This window comes from Diabrotica virgifera, chromosome 9 (assembly GCF_917563875.1).
Source record: "Diabrotica virgifera virgifera chromosome 9, PGI_DIABVI_V3a".
Classification (NCBI taxonomy): Eukaryota; Metazoa; Arthropoda; class Insecta; order Coleoptera; family Chrysomelidae; genus Diabrotica; species Diabrotica virgifera.
The window spans coordinates 115,729,942-115,754,823 of record NC_065451.1 but is presented as its reverse complement, the minus strand read 5'-3'; the positions used below and the strand labels follow the sequence as shown (position 1 = coordinate 115,754,823).

General features: G+C 33.9%; 1 long non-coding RNA gene across 1 annotated transcript; it reads right to left on the bottom strand.

Moving 5' to 3' along the window:
• Positions 1 to 8,156: 8,156 nt before the first annotated feature.
• Positions 8,157 to 22,860, bottom strand: LOC126892427 (uncharacterized). Its single transcript, XR_007700826.1, has 2 exons — positions 22,480 to 22,860; positions 8,157 to 8,499 (listed from the first exon to the last, which is right to left on the bottom strand). It is a non-coding gene; the product is annotated as an uncharacterized LOC126892427 (long non-coding RNA).
• Between the last annotated feature and the right edge of the window lie 2,022 nt (positions 22,861 to 24,882).

Sequence of the window (24,882 nt, the reverse complement as noted above, 5' to 3'; positions counted from 1 at the left end):
ACTCTTCGAGATTCATCGTCAATTAACCGAATGTTTAAAACTCGCTTGTTTCTCACTTCATAAATGGTGTGCAAACTCTCCTGAATTTCTCGCAAGTATTTCTCATATCTCTGATGAAGCTAGTTATGTAATTAATCCCGACAATCACACGAATAAAATTCTTGGTTTATGTTGGAATTCTCACTCTCGATCATTTTTCAGTCCTTGTGCCAAAGGTTACCGTCAAGGATACCTATACAAAAAGAGAAGTTCTCTCTTTAATCGCTTCAATTTACGACCCTATCGGATTGGTTAACCCCGTAGTGGTAACTGCCAAGTTAATTATGAGAAAGATTTGGTTGGAAAAATCGAATTGGGATGACTGTCTCAGTTCAAAATTGCTCTTAGAATGGAATTTATTTTTAGAAACACTTCCTCAACTCTCTAATCTCAAGATTCCCAGGTTGCTGCTAAATTCTAGCAATGCAATAAGTATTCAAATACGTGGGTTTTCAGATGCAAGTCTTAACGCATACGGTGCTTGCGTTTACTTGAGAACTTCAAACGAAAATGGCTTTATCTCTTGCCATCTAATCTCCTCAAAGAGTCGTGTTAGTCCTGTAAAGGTTGTTACTCTTCCTCGATTAGAACTTCTAGGAGCATTATTACTCTCTAATCTTGTTTCTAAGATTCTCTCTGTTTTGATTCCATCACTCTCTCAAATAAATTCTGTCAATTTATGGACAGACTCAGAAATCGTTCTCGCATGGATTAACTCACACCCTTCTCGTTAGTCTACCTTTGTAGCCAACAGATCTCAAATACAAGAACTCACCTCCAACCATACATGGAGACATGTACGATCGAAAGACAATCCTGCGGATATATTATCTCGCGGTGCTGCACCCTCGCAGTTGCTTGATTGTGATTTTTTGTTTAATGGTCCTCAATTTTTGTCAGATCCACACGTTGATTTCAACACCTGTGTATCTAATGGTCCTTCGAGTATTAATGTTGATGAATTGCCTGAACTCAAAAAGGTTACTCATCTGATCAGAAAACCAGATTCGCAAATGTATGATACTCTCTGCAAATTCTCGTGCTTCACTCGACTTCAGAGAATTTTTGGATATTGTCTTCGTTTTATTCACAATGTAAAGGCTAAGTCTCATAGACGTATCGGTCCGCTTACTCTAAACGAACTCTCTAGTTCTCAGTTAATGATTATCAAATTGACCCAGTCTCATTTCTTCAGCTTGGAAATCCAACTTTTAATGGATAATCGTCTGATTAATGATAAGTCCATTCGTAAATTGAATCTCTTTCTAGATTCCTCTCAAATGATACGAGTAGGTGGTCGTCTTCTCCTTTCGGATGTTCCTTATGATCAAAAATTCCCTCTGCTGTTACCTTCGAAATCACATATTGTCAATTTATTGCTTACCCGAGAGCATCGAAGACTTCTGCATTCCGGCCCTCAAAATACACTATCCAATGTTAGATTGAAATTTTGGCCTCTGGATGGTCTTCGACAAATCAAACGTATAATACAAAATTGTCTCACTTGTTATCGTTTTAACGCACAAATCGCTTCTCAAATCATGGCTAATCTCCCAAAGGAAAGAGTTCAAGTTTCGCGCCCATTCATAAACGTTGGAGTCGATTTTGGTGGTCCATTTCCAATTAAGACTTCTAATCAAAAGAGCTCCCCTTACTAAGGCCTATATGGCAGTTTTTGTATGTTTAGCTACTCGTGCTGTGCATGTGGAATTAATTTCCAGTCTCTCTACTGAAGTGTTCTTATTGACTCTGAAAAGGTTTATCGCCCGAAGGGGCAATCCTAGTGTCATTTTCAGCGATAATGGCACGAACTTTCTCTGTGCAAAAAACCAATTGAAGGAACTATATGAGTTGCTTCTCAAAGGGGATACCTCTGAATCTATTCGCTCGTTCGCTACTTCATGTCAAATTCAGTGGAAGTTTATCCCTCCTCGCTCTCCACACCACGGTGGTATTTGGGAAGCTGCCATAAAGAGCTTCAAGTATCATCTTGTAAGAGTAATGGGTAACTCCAATTTTACCTTCGAAGAACTATCTACTGTACTTTCACAGATTGAAGCAGTACTTAATTCACGCCCTATTTGTGCGCTCTCAGAAGACCCGTCCGATTTTTCTTTTCTCACTCCCGGACACTTCCTTATTGGATCTAACTTAACCTCATATCCTGAATCAGATTTCTCTCATATTCAAGAAAATAAGTTGTCCTTGTGGAATAAATGTTCCAGGATTCAGCAGCATATGTGGAAGGTTTGGACACGCGATTATCTTAATAGGCTTCAAAATAGACCTAAATGGTTTACTCCTCAGGAAGGCATAAAGCCTGATGACCTCGTTTTGCTCAAGGATGAAAACTCGCCTCCTCTTAAATGGCCTATAGCTCGGGTAGTTGAGATATATCCGGGAAAGGATAATAGAGTAAGAGTTGTAAAGGTTAAAACTCCTGAAGGGTTATACGTTCGCTCTATTGCTAAACTGTGTCCTCTTCCTATGACTCACCTTCAAGAATTTTGATAATTTTTTAGTTTAGTTATACCCTTTTTCGAATTATACTCAATTATTTCTCTTTTTTGTTTTTTTGATGCGTTCCCATCAAGGAGGGGACTATGTTGCGGTTGCAACTTATGGTGCAACTGACACTCGCCTTTTCCTTTCCACCGACATAATAATTTGGATAGGTGTAAAAAAGCAGGTTTCCTTGCATGCTTCAAAAAGGTGCGTTGGGTCTGAAGCCGGTTTTTTGTGTAATCACAGGGACTGTGGCTCTCTCCCGCCTTTTTTAGCAGTATTCGTCAACATGCAGTGTAATACTTAAATCGCTGGATGCGAAATAGTTTTGTAAAAGTTAGTAAGTAGTGAGTTAGTTTGTTTTTGTGAAAATGATTCTCCAAATAAAGAAGGTAAATTCGTTTATATTAGCTTAATCCCTGCAGAGTTTTAATTTTACCCGAACCACCACATCGAAGGAAGCCGCCCCAACAGGTGGCTTGTACGAAGTAGAGGGGATAATCAATCCCCCACTTCGTCCAGGATGCTTCGAGGTCTTTATGGATTCTGTTTACTATTCGATGTACTTGTTGAATGGTAGAATGTTTCTGCCTGAATCCAAATTGGTGAGTTGGAATTATTCCCTTGTCTTCTAGGAGAGGCGTTAGTCTTGTTAATAAAAGTTTTTCGAACACTTTGGATAGCACTGGTAGTATACTGGTTGGCCGGAATGATTCTACCCTTTCAGGTGGTTTGCCTTGTTTTAAAATGGGTGTTATTTCGGCTACTTTCCATTGTGGCGGGAAATAGCTGATTTTCATGATTGAATTGAATAAATGTGTTAGATATGTATATCCTTTTTCCGGCAGTTCTGTCCAGTGATTAGGTCGTACCCTGGAGCTTTTTTAGGGTTGGTATTGAATCTTATTATGGCCTTTATTTCACTTTTTTTGAATCTTTTTTCTGGTAATTCTGTAGCATTACAAATTTCTGCTACAATGTTTGGTAAATAGTATCCATTAATTTTATATCCTATCCCAAGAAAAATATTTATTTTTCTAATTTATTTTGCGAGTTTATATATCATTAAAATTTCCTAAGCCGTTCCTGTTGGAAATATTTCTTTATTTCACAACATTGTAAAACGTTAGGAAATTTCCTGTTTATTTGTGTAAGTAAGCATTCATCATTCTAGAAAGAATCCTTGAAAAGTTTTGGTATTTTTCCCTTTCTTTTGAGCGCGAAGCATCTTTTGTTATTATTGGTCTGAATTTTGAAAGACCGTTGAGTTGTTGTTGGCGATTGGTCAATATCTTGGTCGAGAAATGCTTCGGCTCGACGCACGAGGACAATTTTCGGAAGTTAAGGTACGCCGCCGAAACGACAGGAGTTATACAAAAAGAGTAATAAGGATAAAGTTCCAGTTCCTCGAGGATGGAGTGAGGTCCTCACTGAAGAAGACACCAAGACCTGGGTAGCATATCACCACATCTATACCGGAATAAAAGTGGATCCGGTGGTCTATCCTAAATATTTTCCTTACAGGGACTTTGTATTATCTGTTTTAATCGCTAAGGGTCAAAAAGACTGGGATGAAGATGATCGCGGAGGCCATGCGATATTCGACCTCTTTGGAGGCAAAATGTAAAGCACTCCAATGGAATGACCCTTTAGTCCCTGCTTGGGCCACCAACGGACTGTTCCTTATAAAGAAGATAAGCAAGTTCCAAAAGATGACCTAAGAGGAATGGAAGAAGGCCCTGGAAAATGTTAAACCGGAAACTGGGGTCCTCAACGAGGTCACTGTGCACAAAGCATTCCAAGACATTCATGCACTTGCTGATGATGCCTTCCTGTCCAGTGTTGCCGCCACAAATGAAACCTATATGAGAACATTGACATCTGCATTTATGGTTTGTCATGCTATTTGACAAATCACCCAAAAGGCAAACTAGAACTGGAGTACGGCTTATTACTCCTGTTAAGTGCCATCTGTAAGTCAGGGGAAGTATCTGATGCTTTCATCCGTAAGAAGACAACGTATTTCCAATCCCAATTGCACGACCCTATTTTCTCCCTGACATGACTCCAAGACTTATAAGATCGCTTTGGCAACAGATTAAAAAGAGAATAAATCAGGGCCACCTAATTGTGAAAAACTTGATGAGGAACTTGTCAGATGTAGTTGAACTAACTAGGAACCAAGCAGTCTTCCCTCTCTACAGCCAGATAATGTTCCAAAATATGACTTATATCGTGAACATAGCTACAGCAATGTCGAGCAATCCAAGCTTCCCATGGGGATATTTATTAGCCAAAAATCCCGAACTCCAGGCTGAATATGACTCCCTATCATCTGTTATTGGCTGCATTAGCAGAAATCCTTATCTAGGACTTGAAATCAGTGGGTTTGGGTCTCGTCTGAGAACACTTGCCTTTGTCGCCACTCAACTTTTAATCAAACTGGGTAATAAGACATTGGAAGATTACAAGGGGGTTGGTTCCTCTAAAACCTCGATCCCGAACAAAATTTACTACCTAGCGTTCATCGATAAATACATGACATCAGCTCTAAATGTCGATGCTGATTTTGAGGCTTCCCAAGCGTGGAAGATGCCGGTTGAGGAAATCAAGAAATTCACCAAGATTCTCAAAGCCGATGATGATGATGGTGACTTGAATAAACTTACAATACAACTAATATTTCTGATGCAACTCCAAGTAGTAGTTCTTCAAAAATAAGTTTTGAGGAGCTGCTATTAAACACTGTTAAACAGACAAACAAGCAAAATCCTTCCGGCTCAAAAAGAAAGTAGCTGCAGGGACAGAAGTAGTTACTTACGAAGAAATATTGAATAAACTTACAAAACAAACAAAAGAAGAAAACAGAAAGAGAAGCAAAAATTCAAAAACCGAAGAGGATTAAGAAAGAGAAGAAACCTTTAGTAGCTCAGAATCAAAAGATTTGGTAGAATGTTGAAGATGATTTAGATCCTGAAATATTTGAAGAAAACGGAGCAAATAATTGAGAAAGAAATGGATAGCAAGATTAAAAATGAATGTAAAATTTGCTTTTTAACCCTTTCAGACCTGGTGTCCATTGTAATGGACATACATTTACGTAAGCCGTAGAATAAAACTCCTGTAAATTGCTGATAACTGCATATTTTTTATTTTGAATATATTAGTTACTACTAAACATAACACTTATCAGTTTAGTTTGAATCGTAGCAAAGTTGTGTTGTTTAAGATAGGGTGACATGGCGAATTCACCATATCCTGGAATCCGTAAGTAAATATGTTTCTTCACGTTGTAAATTTATTATATGTAACCAAATATTATTTTATACAACAGTAGACATTCAATTTATATACATATTACTTTTTCAACATAGATAATTGTTTTTTGTTCGACTCACTTGCTAAATTGTACACGTTAGAAGTCTCGAATTTCCTAAACCTATTGTCCGATTTGAGCCATTTTTTTTAGTATGTTATGGCCTTATTATTTAAGAAAATCGATGAATATTATTGTTGCTAGACAGGTAAATGTCATTTTATACCGGGTGTAACAATCATAGGGTGTTCTTTTTCTTAAACGTACCTAACTTTTTTAGTATCCAACATAAACAAATGAGTCAAAAAAGAAAATGTTAATAAAGCCTAAGCCTACAATTGAATTTTAATTTAAATATTTTTTATATGCTAGAATAGTCCACAGGTCCACAGATATAATCACTCAAATCGGACAACAGGTTTAGGAAATTCCACGTGTACAATTATTCAGCAAGTGAGTTGAGTATTTTGCTCTCAAGTGTATATTGATATTTTTGTTTTAGGTTTTAATCCGGATAATCCAAAAGATCAAGAGATTTTATTGTACTTTTTTATGATGATGAATTAGAACAATTAGCTGACAATGTGCTGTCTCAAATTGAAAATCAATCAGAGATCAATCTAATTAAGTGGGAAACCCCATAAAACGAAGCATTGGTCGCCCCAAAATATAAACTGAGAATTCTCCCCACACTCCAAAAAGATCCAGAGTTGAAATTAGATCATTGAAGGAAATACGCATAGATAAAATAGACCATTTACCAAATTACGGTAACAATAAAGAAGCATACAGATGCAAAAATGCTAGGTGTAAAGGGAAAACTTGTTTTTTGTGAAAAATGTAATGTACATTTATGTTTTGTAAATAACAAAAATTGTCTTGAATATTTTTATTTAAATTAATTAACATATGCTTGATGTAAATATATTTAAAAAAATATCGTAATATCCTAAATTCTTATTATAGTCCCAATGTCCATTACAATGGACATTCTGTCAAATGACTACCTATTAAACAAAAATGTTAACAATGTTGTTTTAGACTATTACAATCTTCCGCTAAGATTCAATAGAAAAAAATGTTTTTCTGCTGAGAAAGTCAGGTCTGAACGGGTTAAGATATAAAAAGAGTAGTAACAACTTTTTTTGGTCTGATATCTACAGAAGACACGGATATGATAGTTGAAGAAGATATCGTAAAAACTACCAAAACCCGTGAAAGACAGAAGGGATCATCTTATTTTGACGTAAATTTTGTCGGTTTGAAACTTTAAGTTTGTAACTTTTATAAAAATAAAGTAAAATTTGTCACACTAAAAAATTTGTTTTTTCTTGTAATTTCAAATTATTTACACTTGCCCCAAAAATAATACACGCTGTTGTAAGCTAGTCCATTGTCACACTTACCCCAAATTGACGAGAAAGTGTGAAGCATGGCCATTCAAAAAAAAAATTTAACACAACTTTCGCATGTTACGAACGTGCCCAAATTTAAGTACATGTAGTAAAGTCCTTAAACGTTCTAGGAAAAAATATCATGACTTAAAACATCTCCTAATCATGTAAAATGTCATAAAAAGCATCTAACTGAAAACTAGTTCACATTTCGACGGGTTCACCCTGTATGGATTCTGGACCAGTTTTAGAAAAACTTCAACATGTGTGCTCAACAAACGATCTACAAAATACAACACATGTCAAAGACTTATCTTTGTATTATCTGATTTTTTGTTATTTATATTTGTGTGGAAAGAAGACGATGACCTTTTCTGCAGCTCTCTACTGAGTTCGAAAGCTGGTTTGTCATATTGTCAAGTTGCTCACCACATTTTTCTATATTACACACACGTGTATCAATAATTAGGGTTGGTAGATGTTGTGAGCAACATTCTTTCAAAACTTTTCTGTCAAATCATAACCAATCTTTGATATCGCCTGCCATGAAATAACTTTCGTCCTTTTCATTTCTGATGTAGATGCATGTGGAATCTTCTCGTTGATAATCTAATTTTTTGTTGTACAATAATCATAAATTGACTTTTAAAATTTGAAGTCAATGATAAACTAATAATTATTGTACATAAATATATATTACATAAATACAAGGAAGTCATCCTTGACGTTGATTTCCATTTTTCACACCATAGAAATTGAATAAAGTTTCATTAGTACTGGGGGAGTCGTTTGAATTTCACTTATTTGTCTAGTAGTTATTATTTTCTTTTTCGATTTTTTAAACGTAAATAAACTCCATGAACTTGAAGAAAACTTGATATACCTGAAACTGGGTATATAAAAAAACAACATTTTATATTAACACTTTCGGGAGTACATAAATACATTTGTACAATAGATAAAAATTTTGGATGCTAGTTGCTGTTCTCTTTTTTTCTAAACACATTCAGTGTTCTTTCTGTCTTATATTCTAAATTCAGTTCAGTGTCGATCCGATAAACCAGCATATTGTGTACTAATCAATAAAAAACCAAACTTAAAATTACATCTTCAGCAGAAAAGCTGTTGACATGCAGAAAACCAAACTCCATAATGCCTGCAGTCCTTAATAACCAAGAATCCATATATGTAATATGTATTCGGACACTGCGAATTTGCGATTTGCGCACGGCTTCTGCTTTTAACCTGAAACAAATAATATCAAAATTAGAATAAATCAACATCCAGTAGTTATTTTAAATGATATTAAAAGATGAAGGTAGGTAGAGTCATTGGATTTTGACAAGAGCTATGAGTCATGCCGATTTAGTACACAAGTTTATGTGAAATTTTCAAGGTCAACTCTTTTTCCAGGTCAAAATTCATTATCTATATCAAAATGATCTGGGTCAATTTATCAGCAGATTTGTACACTTCCTTTTGTTGCGTGTTTTTAAAACATTTCCTAATTTTAATATAGTCGAACCTGCTTGTTAGAATACCAGTTATAGGAATATCCCGGTATAAAAAAAATTTGGGGTCCTGAAACATTTGCATTTATCCCTTAATAAATTTAACCGTTTATAGGAATACATTTTTTAATAAAATAATATTGCTTAGTGTAATATTTTTCAGATAAACGAGTTAGTATAATACGTACCAATAACCAAAAAAATTAAATATGTCTAGTAGGTCTGGATCCCGCGTATGAAAAAAAAGTTGATTAATAGCAAGCTGAAAATTTGTTAATAGCTTAAGGGTGTCTAGTCGGACAAACTTTGATATAGGGAACACTGGAACAGCGGAAGTTTTAATTGTGGAACAGGTTAAAAATTTGGAACGGTCAGACCACGAAAACGACACATTTATTTTGTCCGACAGAACAGACTTACGCCCGGTTTCCGAAAGGATGATCATCTCAAAAATTATGTAATCGACGATTAACAATGGATTAAATGCGTCAGAAACGTCAAACAAACTAGTTTTAACAACAGTAGATCACCTGACAAAAGATTAATCGCTTGTTAACAGCCGATCATAAGTGTTTTGAGTCTCTGAAAGGTCGATTAACCAGTTTCGCTTGTCAAACGGCGGTAAAAATGTACTGTTACCTAATATGAGATTATCCGTCGATTAACGGGCTGTTAAGAGTTTTTTTAGTTTTTTAATTACTGTAATTACCAAATACCGGGAAAAAATTGTCAAATAACACATATATAAATGAGATAAATCATGTTATTCAATAAACGTAAGTTTTTTTATGGAAGAAATAATTTAAAAAATTTATTTAACTTGCAGAACATGGATATCTCGGACATTTTTGTATATTTGATTATATAATTTATATTTTTTTCGTTTAAAAATGTAAGATAACAACGATGCTAGACTCATAGAGCTATTTTTTGAGAGGCCAGAGCTCTAAAAAGCAGAACATAATGATAATAGCGATGTAAATAAGAGGGAAAACGTGTGTGAAATTATAGCAGCTAACTTTGAAGACAATAAAACAGCCGGTAAATAAATTAAAAATAAATACAAAAAGTAATTATATAGACCAAAAATAAAAATATGAGTATAAAATATTATAGATCATAAATAAACTGTTTTATATCTCCAAATCTCATCACATAAATTTAATGCGTTTTATTCTTTTTGAAATTATCTAGCCTCATTTTTAAAATGCTATCATTCAATTCTTGCTCCAAACCAAAGTGACAGTACGTAAGAGAGAATGCACCTTTAGAGATACAACGATACAAGTTTGGATTTAGAGGTTAATATAATTGAAATTTTGAAGGATAACAGTCAATTGTGACAGTATCGATAACAAATTGTATGTCAGATCATCGATTACATGATCTATGATCGTGTAATTTTACAATAATTGGCGTTTGAGAAACCCATCACTGGTTAACAGTTGATCCAATCTGACAGCCGATTAGATGATCGGAGATTTGAATAACGTTTCGGAAACCGGCTGTTAAACTCTCCGAACAGAGATTAAACTCTCATGCAAAAATCAGACTGCTATTTATCACCAAATGGGCGTTTTATTGAGTGGAACATGTAGAATATGTCAAATGACAGGAATTATGGCAGGTGATAAATAGCAGTCTGATTTTTGCATGAGAGTTTAATCTCTGTTCAGAGTTTAAGTCTGTTCTGTCGCTGTCGGACAAAATAAATGTGTCGTTTTCGTGGTCTGACCGTTCCAAATTTTTAACCTGTTCCACAATTAAAACTACCCCTGTTCCAGTGTTCCCATATATCAAAGTTTATCCGACTAGACACCCTTAAGCTATTAACAAATTTTTAGCTTGCTATTAATCAACTTTTTTTTCATACGCGGGATCCAGACCTATAGTTTATTAGGATGTAAGGTAATAAATACTTGATTAGTTTGTTACCAGCACCCATTCAACCCTTCCCAAAACATCCACGGGACAAAGTATCTTTTCATTTGTCTAAAAATTCCGATTGTTCATCCACTTCATTTTCATTTTTTTTTTTTAACAGTAACTTATAATTCTTAGACATGACTCTCCAGTAAGCTGTCCTTCAATTGTTTTCGTGCCCTTCCCACTGATGTACCTATTGGGGAACCATCTGTTGCCATCTCTACTACTCTATTTGTTGTCATTCGGCTTATGTGGTCTTCGACTCTTTTGTTTTTAACAACCAACCCAATACCCAATTTTTTATGTTCTTTACCTAAGATCCATCACATATCTGCACTTCTAGTTCAGTCCCATAGTATATTACCATCAATTATTTTAAGTGTTTTCATCGCTGCTGTTTCTAGCATTCTTATTGTCAACTATTTTCAATGGGAAATAATCCACAATTTTACCAAAAAAATTATTTTATTTACGTTCCGACGTCCAAGTCGGGTGTCGTTGTCAAAATACAAAATAATACTAAATTAAACAAAATTGTTGTTGCTTAGTAAAAAATTCTTCTAATAATTTATTTAATCTGACTCATTTATATCGGCAATCCAGACATGTATTATACATTTTAAAGTAAAAGTTTTTAAAATGGTATTGCCAATATTGATGAGTTGCGTTCCTGGGACGACTTTACTAAAAGATAGTTTATTCGATTACATGAAATCAACTCAACTCAAGAATATCCGCCACAAAAAATCATAGCATGGGATTTGTCTTTAAAAAGACAACTAAATTTTTAAAGACTGATCACATGCTATGATTTTTGTGGCGGATATTCTTGAGTTGGGTTGATTTCATGTAATCGAATGAACTATATTTTAGTAAAGTCGTCCCAGAAACGTAACTCATCAATATTGGCAATACCATTTTAAAGTCTTCTACTTTAAAATGTATAATACATGGCTGAATTGCCGATATAAATGAGTCAGATCAAATAAATTATTAGAAGAATTTTTTACTAAGCAACAACAATTTTGTTTAACTTAGTAGATATTTTGTATTTTGACGACACCCGACTTGGGCGTCGATACGTTAATAAAATCATTTTACTTTTTTGTAAAATTGTGGCTTATTTCCCATTGAAAATAGTTGATTATAAAAATGCCACAATGAAATAGCTTCAGAACAACATTATTTTTGTCAAACTGAGAATTAAAAAAGTTAATTTAGAATTCACCCAGAGACCGATGTGCAAGTGAATCAATAGCGTCATTAAATTCAAAGAGGATCTTACTTTAAAAGAAGTTAATGCAATTGAATATAAGAACAATCATAGGCCAGAAAATGAAGCTGAAAAAATGGCAAAACCTCGCAATTTTTTCGTCCAGCATCGATTTGTACAAAAATTTGGGATTAAGCTCATTTCACCCTCTAGTGCATTTTCTATATTGAGCCGTTGTACTCTTTTAAGGGCGAAAACTACCCCTAATTGTAAAAATTATAAAATAACATTTTAAACTTTAATATGGTCAACATTTGGATTTTATTAATTAAATAACGATTGTTTTATGCTTTAGGATATCCACCACCACCATGGCTGCAGCACCATCATGGTGCTACAGCCCTTAGAGGGCCTCGACCTTCTCAAGCGTTCTACGCCATTCTGTTCTGTCCCTTGCCTGCACTTTCCAGTTGCCGACTCCGATCTTCTCGGCATCTTGTGTTACCCCGTCCATCTACCTCTTTGGTCTACCCCGTCTTCTCATTCCCACGGGTTGAGCTGTTAGAATCCTTTTTATCCTTTTTAGGATATAATCTCATAATATTTCGACCCTTAAAGCCACCCTTGTTGGAGCTACATATATAAAAAATTTATTGATCCTAAAAGAATGATTTCGGCTTGCATCGATTTGCATAAAAATCTGGGATTAGGATCATCTCACCCTGTAATTCATATTCTATATCATGCTCAACAGTGTTGATTATTTTTAGCGGTGTAAACTACCCCTTATTGTCAAAAATTATATAAAAACATTGTAAACCTTAATATGAGTAAAATTTGGTTTTGATTGGTTAAATAATGATGGTTATGTGCTTTAGGATATATCATAATATTTCAACCCTTAAAAACCACCGTTAATAGCAATGCAATTTTTATAAGCAATTTAATATATCTTACCAGAAAACATAGTAATTTAATAGACACATATGAGCAGATTTTGCTTCTGTTCTTTCTTTCGATTTGACTGGAGAACGTGGAAAGTATTATAACGCAACATGTTACTGTCGAAAAACCGGTTCTGTGGTATTATATACATTAAAAATGCTCTATTAAACTCCCAAGAGGGCTATTCGAATTTTTGGAAAAAAAATTCGTTTTATAAACATACTTAGCTTCTTACGTCCCTCAAGTTAGCAGAAAAAAGTCAGCAGAACACATTTATTCTTATACCATAATTAAGTGTTAATATAATGCTAATTTAATGTTCAAAGAAAAAATTTATTGCTCTTCTTCTTTAAAAGTTATCGCATGTTCTGCTAACTTGAGACTCAAGTTAGCAGAACAAAGTCAGCAGAACACAGTTATTCTTATACCATAATTAAGTGTTAATTTAATGCTAATTTAATGTTCCGAGAAAAAATTTATTGCTCTTCTTCTTTAAAAGTTATCGCATGTTCTGCTAACTTGAGACTCAAGTTAGCAGAACAAAGTCAGCAGAACACAGTTATTCTTATACCATAATTAATTTTTAATTTAATGCTAATTTAATGTTCCAAGAAAAAATTTATTGCTCTTCTTCTTTAAAAGTTATCGCATGTTCTGCTAATTTGATAATCAAGCTAGCAGAACACTAGGTCAAAAATTTGATAAATGAAAGATTAAATTATTATCGAGGGCCGAAAATCCCTTAGAATAAATAAAAAGTTTCTTTTCAACGAGATAATTGGAACTAATAATCACACCACATTTTCTCTTGGTTTGTTACCCCTGTAACTTATTAAAATAAACATTATAGAAGTTTTCAGGGAATTTCGGCCCTCGGTAAGACTGTAATCTTTCATTGTGTTTAAATTTTTCAAAAATACTTATTAGTTTTCTCAGGATTCGAAAAAAATGAATCCCCATTTGAATAGCATTGCAGCCGAAAATACGTACCCATCCCCTTAATGAAATTGATTTATCTCTGAAATATAAATAAACATACCAGTTTTCGGATTTCTAAATATTTTTTTAATTTTTTTTGGAAACTCAAAAAAGAAAAAATTTAAAATCGATTTTTCTAGAAAACGGTGTTCGGCGAAAAGTATTAGTGAAAAACCACTACAGAACAACAGTTGCTTAGAATTAGTCAGTTTATCAATTTTCGGACTTATTTTGAACATATTTTTTCACCCCCTAGAAGCGGTGAACCTCGCTCCCAGGGCAAAAGCACACATCAGAACAATTACTTTTTCTCTTTGACATGTTAGCTATCTGCATGCCAAATTTGATGTGAATCCAAGTGGATTTTTAAAATATAAAGGTTTTGCAATATTTTACAGTTAGAGAATGAACTATAGGTCCCCTAGCTAGACCAAAGTCTCGATTAACTATTTCCAAGTACAGTAAAACCTCGATATAACGGACCTCTATTTAACGGACTTGGGATATAACGGACAAACAATCCGTTCAAACTTAAAAAAAATTAGAAATGTCCTATTAATATTATATACGCTTAACCTGTCACATACCAAGATACATTGAATACCAACGGGGTCCGTCTGGACCCGAAACGCTACACCTACCTACAAACTTTAGTCGTTCTTTAGTTGTATGTTTTTGCCAAAAAATACAATGTCACTTATTGAAACAATCGATCAGGGAACAATTTTGGAAACCAAATGAATATCTCGCAGAAAATTTTTAGATGAAGTAATGGCTGTATTACATGATGCAGATAATGCAGAAGATACAAGAGAGCAGCGTACCTTGCAAAAGAAAAATTAAAAATTTATAGGTTTAGAAGGTTTGGCAATTCCTGATTTCTGTAGGACAATAATAATTCCGGAGAAGAAGTAGGTAGCTGAGAAAGATGTTTTACAATGGCTAAAAGTAGATGAAGGTGACCCCGGGCCAGGTGTAGTATCATGACTGAAAGTGAAATAGCAGAAGAAGTTTTGAACCTAAAAAATAAGGATGGTTGTGAAGATAGCAAAGAAGGCAAAACAACACTGCCACAAATGAATATATCAGAGGTAAGATCGCATCTGATCTAATAACATTTTGATTATTTGTCAGATAACGAAGTTCACTGTATTATACGCAATTTCGTAATTTTAGAGAGTTGATTATAAAAAACAGCAAACTTCAAAAGTGCAAACAAAACTTGATTTGTTTTTCAAAGCAGGATTACCGAAAGTAAGCAAGCACGTCGATATCAAACATCACTTCACGACGAATGTCCGAAGACAATTAAATAGAATTTTTGTGTTTTTTATTTATATCTAAATACAGTGTGCATATTTTCAAAATCAAGTTTTTTTATTTATTTTAAACCTATTTTTATATAACGGATTTTCGGCTTTAACGGACACCCCATCCCCCCAATTAGTCCGTTATATCGAGGTTCTACTGTAAATAAAATAACTCTACAAACAGGCTCGGGAATTTGATACAGTTCATTTGATCAGCAACCTTCATCGGCTATAACCTAAATTTTTTCATCATCATTCTCTTTGCCTTATCCCTATGCGGGGTCGGCTTCCCTAATTGCATTTCTCCATACAATTCTATCTTGGGTCATATCAGTGTTATTAATCCCCTTTACCAACATGTCCTGCCTAATCGTCTCCCCCACGTCTTCTTTGGTCTTCCTCTCCTACTCCTTCCAGGAATCAGCACTTCAGCAATTCTTCGTATTGGGTGATTAGCGTCTCGACGTTGAAGATGACCAAACCATCTCAACCTATGCTCTCTCATTTTGGCATCAATTGGTGCCACACCTAGACTTCCCCTAATATACTCATTTTTAATTTTATCCTTTTTTGTCACTCCACTCATCCATCTAAGCATTCTCGTTTCTGCCACATGCATTCGTTGTTCCTCTTTCTTTTTCACTGCTCAACATTCAGTTCCGTACATCATAGCCAGTCTTATGCCTGTTTTATAGAATTTTCCCTTCAACTTCATTGGAATTTTCCTGTCACACAGCACACTACTCGCTTCCTTCCACTTCATCTATCTAGCCCTAATTCTACTGCATGCATCTCCATCTATTTCTCCATTACTCTGTAATACTGATCCCAGGTACTTAAGTCTATTGCTTTTTACAATCAGTTCACCATCCAAAGATACCATTTTATTTGTAGTAACTCCATCTTTAAATGAACATTGCAAATACTCTGTCTTTGTCCTACTGCCTGCTAAGTTTTAAACCTTTTTTCCTCCAGAGCTTGTCTCCACTGTTCCAGTTTTTGTTCTGAATATATAATATGAATATAAGCTGAATTTTTTATTATGTGGAAATACTGCTAGTTTATTCACTGGGTGCATAGGGGAATGAAGGAACCCGTTCCTTAATAAGAAATTGAAGTCCCCTGAGATGGTCTACCCGATTTGACACTGTAAACACTTTACTTTAAAACTAAAGATCCATCAAACATATATTTCCAGTTATGCAAGAATAGAGACGAAAAATCAGCAGTTAGGAGTGAAAGAAAGACACTGCACAATAAAATGGATACTTTGAGGCAGCTCTATTGACACTGATTTGGGCAATAATTTTGTAACGAGTGAATGTATCGAGTAAAACTGTAAACTTGGTGTCGATTGGAGTAGAATTAATGACATCTTTTTTAGCCTTGTTAGTGACGTAAGAAATGATTTTAGCGAAATTGAACTAGAAGCGAAAGCTTTCTTTTGCGAAGCAATTGACCTTCAAAGAACAAAAAAAAACATTTTTTGCTGAAGACACTGCACAAGAAAACACATTGCACAATAAAATGGAAAACTTTGAGGCAGCTCTATTGACACTGATTTGGGCAATAATTTTGTAACGAGTGAATGTAACATGTAAAACTGTAAACTTGATGTCGATTGGAGTAGAATTAATGACATCTTTTTAGCCTTGTTAGTGACGTAAGAAATGATTTTAGCAAAACTGAACCAGAAGCGAAAGAACACCGTTATGCAACAATATGACTCAATATCTTTTAAAGAGAATTTAATGCTACAAATATGTAACATCAGCTTTTAGATATGTTTTACACTAAATCAGGGTTGGGCTGTTTTAAAACAAGCTTTTTAAAACAACGTTTTAAAACATGTTTAAAAACACTGAAAAAAAAACAGTTGTGTTTTAAAACACTGTTTTAAAACATAGTTTTTTTTTTCGTTATTGTTTATTTAAATAACATTGTTGTAAGACATTTGAGTTTGCTAATTTGCAAAATTGCAAACATAGATTATAGAGTAAGTAGGTGCAATAACAATATTAATGCGAAGTAAAAAGTAAAACTGAAAAAAAGTAACTGACTAAACTTTATTCATGTTCAGGTAGCAAGCATACTAGTACTGGTAGACAGGTAGTAACATTAAGTAAACCAATACTCTTTATAAAGTTGAAAGAAAAAGAAAATTAAGAAATTAAGTAAATAATTCAACAGCATCTATTACACAGTCCTACATCCTGCAACTGATATGTGATACAAAAAATAAAAATAACAATGAATGTTCCTTAAAAAAATAAAAACTATAAATAATGAGCTTTTACGGTTAATAATGTAACCTTAATAGTTATTTATGATATAAGTGTTAAAAGTACACGTTTAAGGAATGCATGTGAAAGTTTGCAGAATGAGCAAATCGAGTTCTGCAATTCACATGAGTGCCTTAAAAATGTACTTTTTAACACGCTTATCATACAATATTTTTTCTACAAACAATATCTACAAAAACTATTACTTGAACTTGACTGACATTCCATTTTTATATATTTTTTTTTTTTCAGTCTGTTCAGAACCTTCGAGCTGAACACATGTAATTAAGAAGCAATTTGTCTAATTATTATCTTATCATATTGTAATTAGTATAAATCCCTCGTTATCAAAAAACCGAAAAACAATAGCCAAAAATTGTTAGTGTTTAATGCTAAAATAATTATCCAGTAAGTAATTTCTACTACATATTTAATTACTAAGTTTATCAACATAAATATACCTAAATATAGAGAAAATAGGCCAGTATATTATCAAAATATGTCGGAATGTTTTAAAAATTCCTAGCTATAACTAGGGGAAAACTATGAGTTACCAACACGATAACCAGGAACAATCTACTAGTTATCCATTCAGTGAGGACATAAATCCAGCAATTAGAAGAAACAGCTTAGCACGAACTCCTCCACCTGTAAGCACTCAAAAAGACAGTTCCAATCCACTAGATAGCACGTGCATCATTCATTAAACTTAAAAAGTTTCTTTGTTGTCGGGATATAAGGTTAGAACTACGTCTAAGGATGCTTCGATGCTACGTGTTCTCTACGGCTTGGAAGCGTGGACGTTGAAACAAGTCCATTTGAATAAGTTCCCCAGGCAGGGACATAGAAAATGCAGTCACTCACTTAACTACAGTTATTCAGCAAGCTGCTTGGTTGTCCACTCCAGAAATTACCTACACACACAACTCCGAGTCGTATCCTGCTCACATAAATACACTTATATTGGAAAAAAGAAAACTAAGAAAGAGGTGGCAGCTCACTAGACACCCAGAAGATAAAACAAATTTTAATAGAGCTTGCAGATTACTCAAAAGAAACTTGATCCAACATAAAGACAATGGAATCAACAATTATTTAAAGAACCTCTCACCTTCAGATGATACAAATTATTCTCTGTGGAAACTAACAAAAAAACTTAAAGACAACGAACAAATGAATATGCCAATCAGGAAACTAAATGGCACATGGGCTAAAACTGACAAAGATAAAGCTTATACTTTCGCAAATCATTTATGCGAGGTATTTCAACCGCATCAGAGGGAAGTCTCAGCTGAAGAAGAAGAAGATATTCATGAAGTCATAAACGCACCATATCAAATGGCTCCGCCTATTAAAATTTTCAAGAAATCTGAAGTAGAAGAAGTAATTGATAATCTGGAGAATAAGAAGTCACCTGGGTATGATATAATATCTAGTTTGGTCCTAAAAAATCTACCCAATGAAGGTGTAAGCTTAATTACTTATATATTTAATTCAATATTAAAAACAGGTTACTTTCCACTCCAATGGAAAGTAGCCCAAATTGTTCTAATCCCAAAACCTAATAAGGATCACGCGGAAGTATCTTCATATCGTCCAATAAGCTTGTTGCCTACTATATCTAAAGTGTTCGAGCGGCTTTTCCTGAGAAGACTAGAGCCTACATTAGACAGCAATAATGTTTTACCTAATTATCAGTTTGGCTTTAGGAAACAACATGGTACCATCGAGCAAATTCATAGGGTAGTAAAAACTATCAGAAATTCGCTCAAACACAAAAATTACTGTACAGCTGCATTCCTAGATGTCTCACAGGCATTCGATAAAGTTTGGCATGTAGGTCTTATCTCCAAGATTAAATCCATATTTCCTTATCCCATAAGTTCACTATTAAGATCCTATCTGACAGATAGATTTTTTCAAGTCAAAAGAGGAGGGGAAATTACTAACCTGTTTCCAATATGTTCTGGAGTTCCACAAGGAAGCATATTAGGACCAACACTTTACTTAATATACACATCGGATCTTCCAACCACCATTAATACAACAATTGCTACATATGCGGATGACACAGTTATAATGGCTTCAAATCCTATAGCAACAGAAGCATCCGAGGTATTGCAAAATCATCTGACTGAACTAGAGAGCTGGCTTAAATTGTGGCGAGTACAAGTCAACAGTTTAAAATCCACACAAATAATATTTACTTTAAAAAAAGGTGTCGCGCCTCCAGTTTCTATAAATAACACTCCACTACCAGTCAATACCGCCGTAAAATACCTGGGAATTCATTTAGATAGTAAACTTAATTGGGGCACCCACATCTGGAAGAAACGTCTTCAACTCGGCCTAATCTACAGGAAAATGTATTGGTACATGAGTAGGAAATCAAATCTTAGCCTGGAGAACAAAATTATGATTTATAAATGTATTTTAAAACTGGTGTGGCTATATGCAGCACAAATATGGGGAACAGCTAGTAATACCAACATTCAAAAACTTCAACGGTTCCAATCAAAAGTGTTGCGCCAGATCTGCAATGCCCCTTGGTATGTTACAAACCAGAGATTGCACCACGACCTACAGCTACCAACAGTTAGCGAAGCAATATCTGCTGTAAATTCTAGATACAAGACAAGACTATCCTGCCATCCAAATCCACTCGCCACGGACCTGCTCAACATTTCTCATGAAAGACGATTAAAAAGACCTGACCCTTTGGACCTCTAGTACATCTGGACATCTGGACATCAGAGCAACAACAGAGTGCAGTGTCATAGTGCAGTGAAATAATCATGTTTTAGTTTTAGTGATTTTTAAACTTCTTTCGTATTTTTATTCATGTTCCTTAGACTTTTAATAATCATATTTTTATTGTCTGAACTGTCCACTATACTAAATTTTATCTATGTATTATGTTCCAAGTAATTGTTATGTCTTATTTTAAAATTATAATGTTATATGTCTTACTGGGTGCTCGCCACTGGGCGGCTTCCATCTGTGTTATTTTTCAATAATATTATGTATTGCTTATTGTTTGTGATCAGACAGATTGCAATAAATGTTAGATGTTAAGAAAAAAAATTTTTTTTTTTGACATAACATTACATCAAAATTGCCTATATGGTCAATACGAACTGCAGTGCCTTAAAAATTTTAAAGCACTAGTGCCTTAAAGTAGCATTTTTAATGCTTGTATGGAGTGCTAAAAATTGCATTTTTAACATGGTTGTAGAAAAACATTTTTATTTAAATGTTGAAATATTGTTACTAGCTTAGCAGCTTTGTCACTTCCTAACCTATTCCTCAATTTCGAGTGAACTAGAGAACTAGACCATATGAAGAAAATAGACTCTCCACTCCAGCGCTGGATGCAACTGCTGAAAATAATTGAGTTGTCAACTGCAACAACTCCACAACACCATGTTAAACTTAAATTGTCTACTGTATTTTTTGCAAACAAAGGCACGAAATGACATTATTTCGGGCATCACATTTGGGTGAAAATCCGAAATAAATAACAATGCTCTATCAACTTCCACCTCAGTGAGTTTCTGACCTAAGTACTGAAGGTCTAATAAATAAGCTAAATATTGCGCATCTGTTATAGCCATTTGAAAATGTGCTTCTACTTTATGAAGTTTCAACACGTTGCTATAACCGTTAGGTTGAGCTTCACTTTGACTTTGGAAATAACCCAGTAAGACCTTCCAAATGTCTGTTGCATCGGCTATGGTGCAGGTATTTCTCTGGCATTTATCCAAAGCTGTTGCAACAACTTTCAGCTTTGCGTTACACTGTATACACTGCAACTATCCACTAGAAATTAAAATAGAACGGAAGATACCAATATGAAATTATATTATAATAAAGCAGAATTTAAAGCTTCCAACCTATCCTGAAAAACTGAATAGCGAATGTGATTTACATAATATCACATGGTATAAGGAAACGAAACAGTTTAACACTCATTGCATGTGCGCGCAGGTCGCGTCTTCGCGGGAATCCCATAGGTGTGCCAGTTGAGGTTTATGGGAATCCCCGTTAGAAATCCAGTGAAGTAGGTAATTATTTTAAAACGTTTTTTTTTTTTGTTTTAAGACAGTGTTTTTTTTTTTGTTTTAAAACAGTGGTTTTTTTTAGATGAAAAAAAACTGTTTTAAAACAAAAAACATTGTTTTTAAATAAAAAAAACATGTTTTTTGTTTTTTTCTTAAAAACCCAATTTTTGCCCAACCCTGCGCTAAATAAAGGAGAAGTCAATTAATACTGTATGTGAGAAATATAAAAAATATGTTGATAAAACCAAAGAGAACTTGCATAATGATATTGCTCATTTTATAAATTGTGAAAATTTTGGTGTCATCCAGGATGTAAAGGCAACTTTTCCCAATATTTAACTTTACTGCAAATTTATTTGACGATACCAATTTCTAGTGTGGCAGGTGAGCAATCTTTTTTGACTTTAAAAAGAATAAAGACATATTTAAGGTCAAATTTGGGTGAAGAAAATCTAGAGGCATTATCACTATAATAGTGACCACTACAATAATTGTACCTATAATATAGAAAATGAAGAACTGGAGCAACTGAATTGTGATAGTATTATATGGCAGTTTGCTAGTGCCAAGTCGAGAAAAAAACTGATTTTTGTCTAATGTATTTTTAGAATGAGCAATTGAGTTGTGATAGTATTATGGTAGTTTGCTAATGCCAAGTCAAGAAAAAAAGAGATTTTTATGCGATGTATTTTTTAGAATGTTTTTTTGTTTGTCATGACAATGTGTTGGTTTGTGGTACTTTTTTTTTATATTTTTAAATGTATTTTTTGAAATATTTTGTTTTAAAAAATTTATTGCATTGTAAAAATGTATTTATTGCATTGTAAAAATGATAGCGAAAGGGGGCCCTCAATCTCCAGTAATCAGGGCCCGAAGTTAGGTTAAACCCAGTTAAACTGTGCGGAAATGTATACAATTTGTAATGTTAAAAAATACAAAAAAAAAAGATTAATAGGATGAACGAATAATTATGAACTAAATACTAAATATATTACTTACATTCATTTTTGTGGACAGTTGGGTGTGGTCAAATATACATTCAAAAGTTTGATTACAGAATCATTTTTTCCGCGAGAATGTGTCTGAGTCTGCAGTTGTAAAGTTTATTCTGCTGCATGGGTTCATCAACTTAAAAACAACATATTTTATCAATCAATCACCAGCTAATCACACTTTTTATGCAAACGCCTCTAGGCTTCATTTTCATTTTCAGTTCAGCCCAACAGCAAACAAAATGGACAATGGAAAATAAATGGACAATGAATGGACGTAGTTTTCCGGGACGCCGGCGCACAGGTCGCACATCGACAGGGTTGCCAGGTCAGTTTTGATGTCATCAGTAGTTTTGCTTTCAAAAAATCAGTAGCCATCAGTAGATTTGTTAAGGCCCGGTTTTTCAGTGAGCGGTTAAAATTTTGGTTAGCTAACCTAGTTTAAATTTTAACCAATATTTTAACCCTTATATCGTTTTTCAGTGCTTTATACCAAGATGTGCAATTCTATAGACTTTTGACAGAAAAATAAACAAAATAGAATTTCATAACCTATTTTATAAATAACAAATAACATAACATTACAAAAATGATTAATGCATTCAAGTTCCGATTCTTCATCTGATGATGAAGATACAATCAAGAATATAATAATACATAATACAATATTTCCCGCGGTAACACAAAATGTCATAATTTAACTAACCTCTTCTGTCAGCAAATATAGATAAACGTCTGTCGGAAAATTCGGAGTTAAACCACCTATGATAGCGAGTATCGGTTAAAATCTTGGTCAACTTAAACCATAGATTTATAATACTCTAGATTGCGCCTTACGATCTTAAAATGGGTGACGGTTGCGACAGAGATAAATGAGCCTATTTGGTCGGTAGTCTCTTTCTAATTCAAGGGGAGTATTGACGACGTCACTATCCTATTCGGTCGTCGAGTATTTTAGATGGTTTGACAGTTCGAGCGGATGGCGACGAGAACTGGTCGTTTGTCTTCGGACGTGGATAATCCTGGGGTCCTATTTTCGAATTCACTCGAGCATATTTCGCATACGAAATTAGAAGAATTTCGCTTGAAATCCGGTGTCTTGTATTTTCGAATACTTCGTGTACGAATTTTTTCGTATACGGCGACTCGAATGGGTATGAACCATTCGAATCGTGATGCTCGTATACGAATTATTGTTTCATTTCAAGGTCATTTCAGCTGTCATGATAGTTTTAGCTGATAGTGTTAATTGTGTTGTTGTCTACAATATTTTTACCTTGAAACTTATTTTCAATGGCTGGTTTAAATAATTCTTTAATAGAAAGAAAGGACATGTTGTACGATTATGCCTTGAAAATATAACCTAACCTAACTTTATGTACGCATTTTAGCATTGGATCTAAGCTCCAAACTTGACATATGACACCGTTGCCATATCCTCAATTTTTTCATACTATCACATTACATAAAGGTGCATTTAAAAAATCGCTTTGAAGTAAAGTTTTGAAAAGTAAATACTAAAGTATCAGTGTAAATACTGGATACAAAAATCATATTAAACAAAATGGCACACTTTCTGCGGACTTTGTAAATTGATATTATACCTATGCAATCTTAATATTCGATTACACTTAAAATAACTTCTAAACAACTTTTCTCCCAAAAATGGCCCTTTTTTGTAATTTGTTCAGACTATAAGTCGTTATATTTATACATTAAACGTTCTTATACAATCTTATTCTTATACATTATACCCCAGTTAAGACAGTCTTGTACATTATACAAGAAATAGACCAAACAAATATGGCAACATTGTGACTCTTCAGCTGACAAATAAGTTCAATGTTATTCGAATTTGCAGTGTTGCCGGTGCAAATTCTGCTCGTATACGTATAACATTTCGAAGGACGTTCAAAAATACACATTCACGTTCGTATACGAAATTTTTCATTCGAGTTAACACGTATGCGAAAATATTCGATTGAATTCGAAAATACGACCCCTGGTTCGAATCCCATACCAATCTTTACTTTTTTTATTTTTAATTTAATCAATATTGCGTTGATTAGATATTATTACATCTCTAAAATAAATCTATGCAAAGAAATATATAACAAATAAGAAAAACTGTGTAGGTACCTATAGATTTTTAAAAATATAAAAGCCAATGTTATTTTTTTAATAAGTTAATGGTAGAATAGTATAAAGTAATTAAGAATATTCGTAAAAAATTACCAATAATTAATATCAACATAATGTACCATCGATTTATTAATTGAATCGGTCATTTCAAAAACAACACGAGTCACATATTCCTAATTTTAGAGAAGAGCAAAGAAAACTTAAATATAGTCGAAAGATGGATGAAATGGATGACATCAAAATTCAGAGTTATATTGTAGTTTTGTTC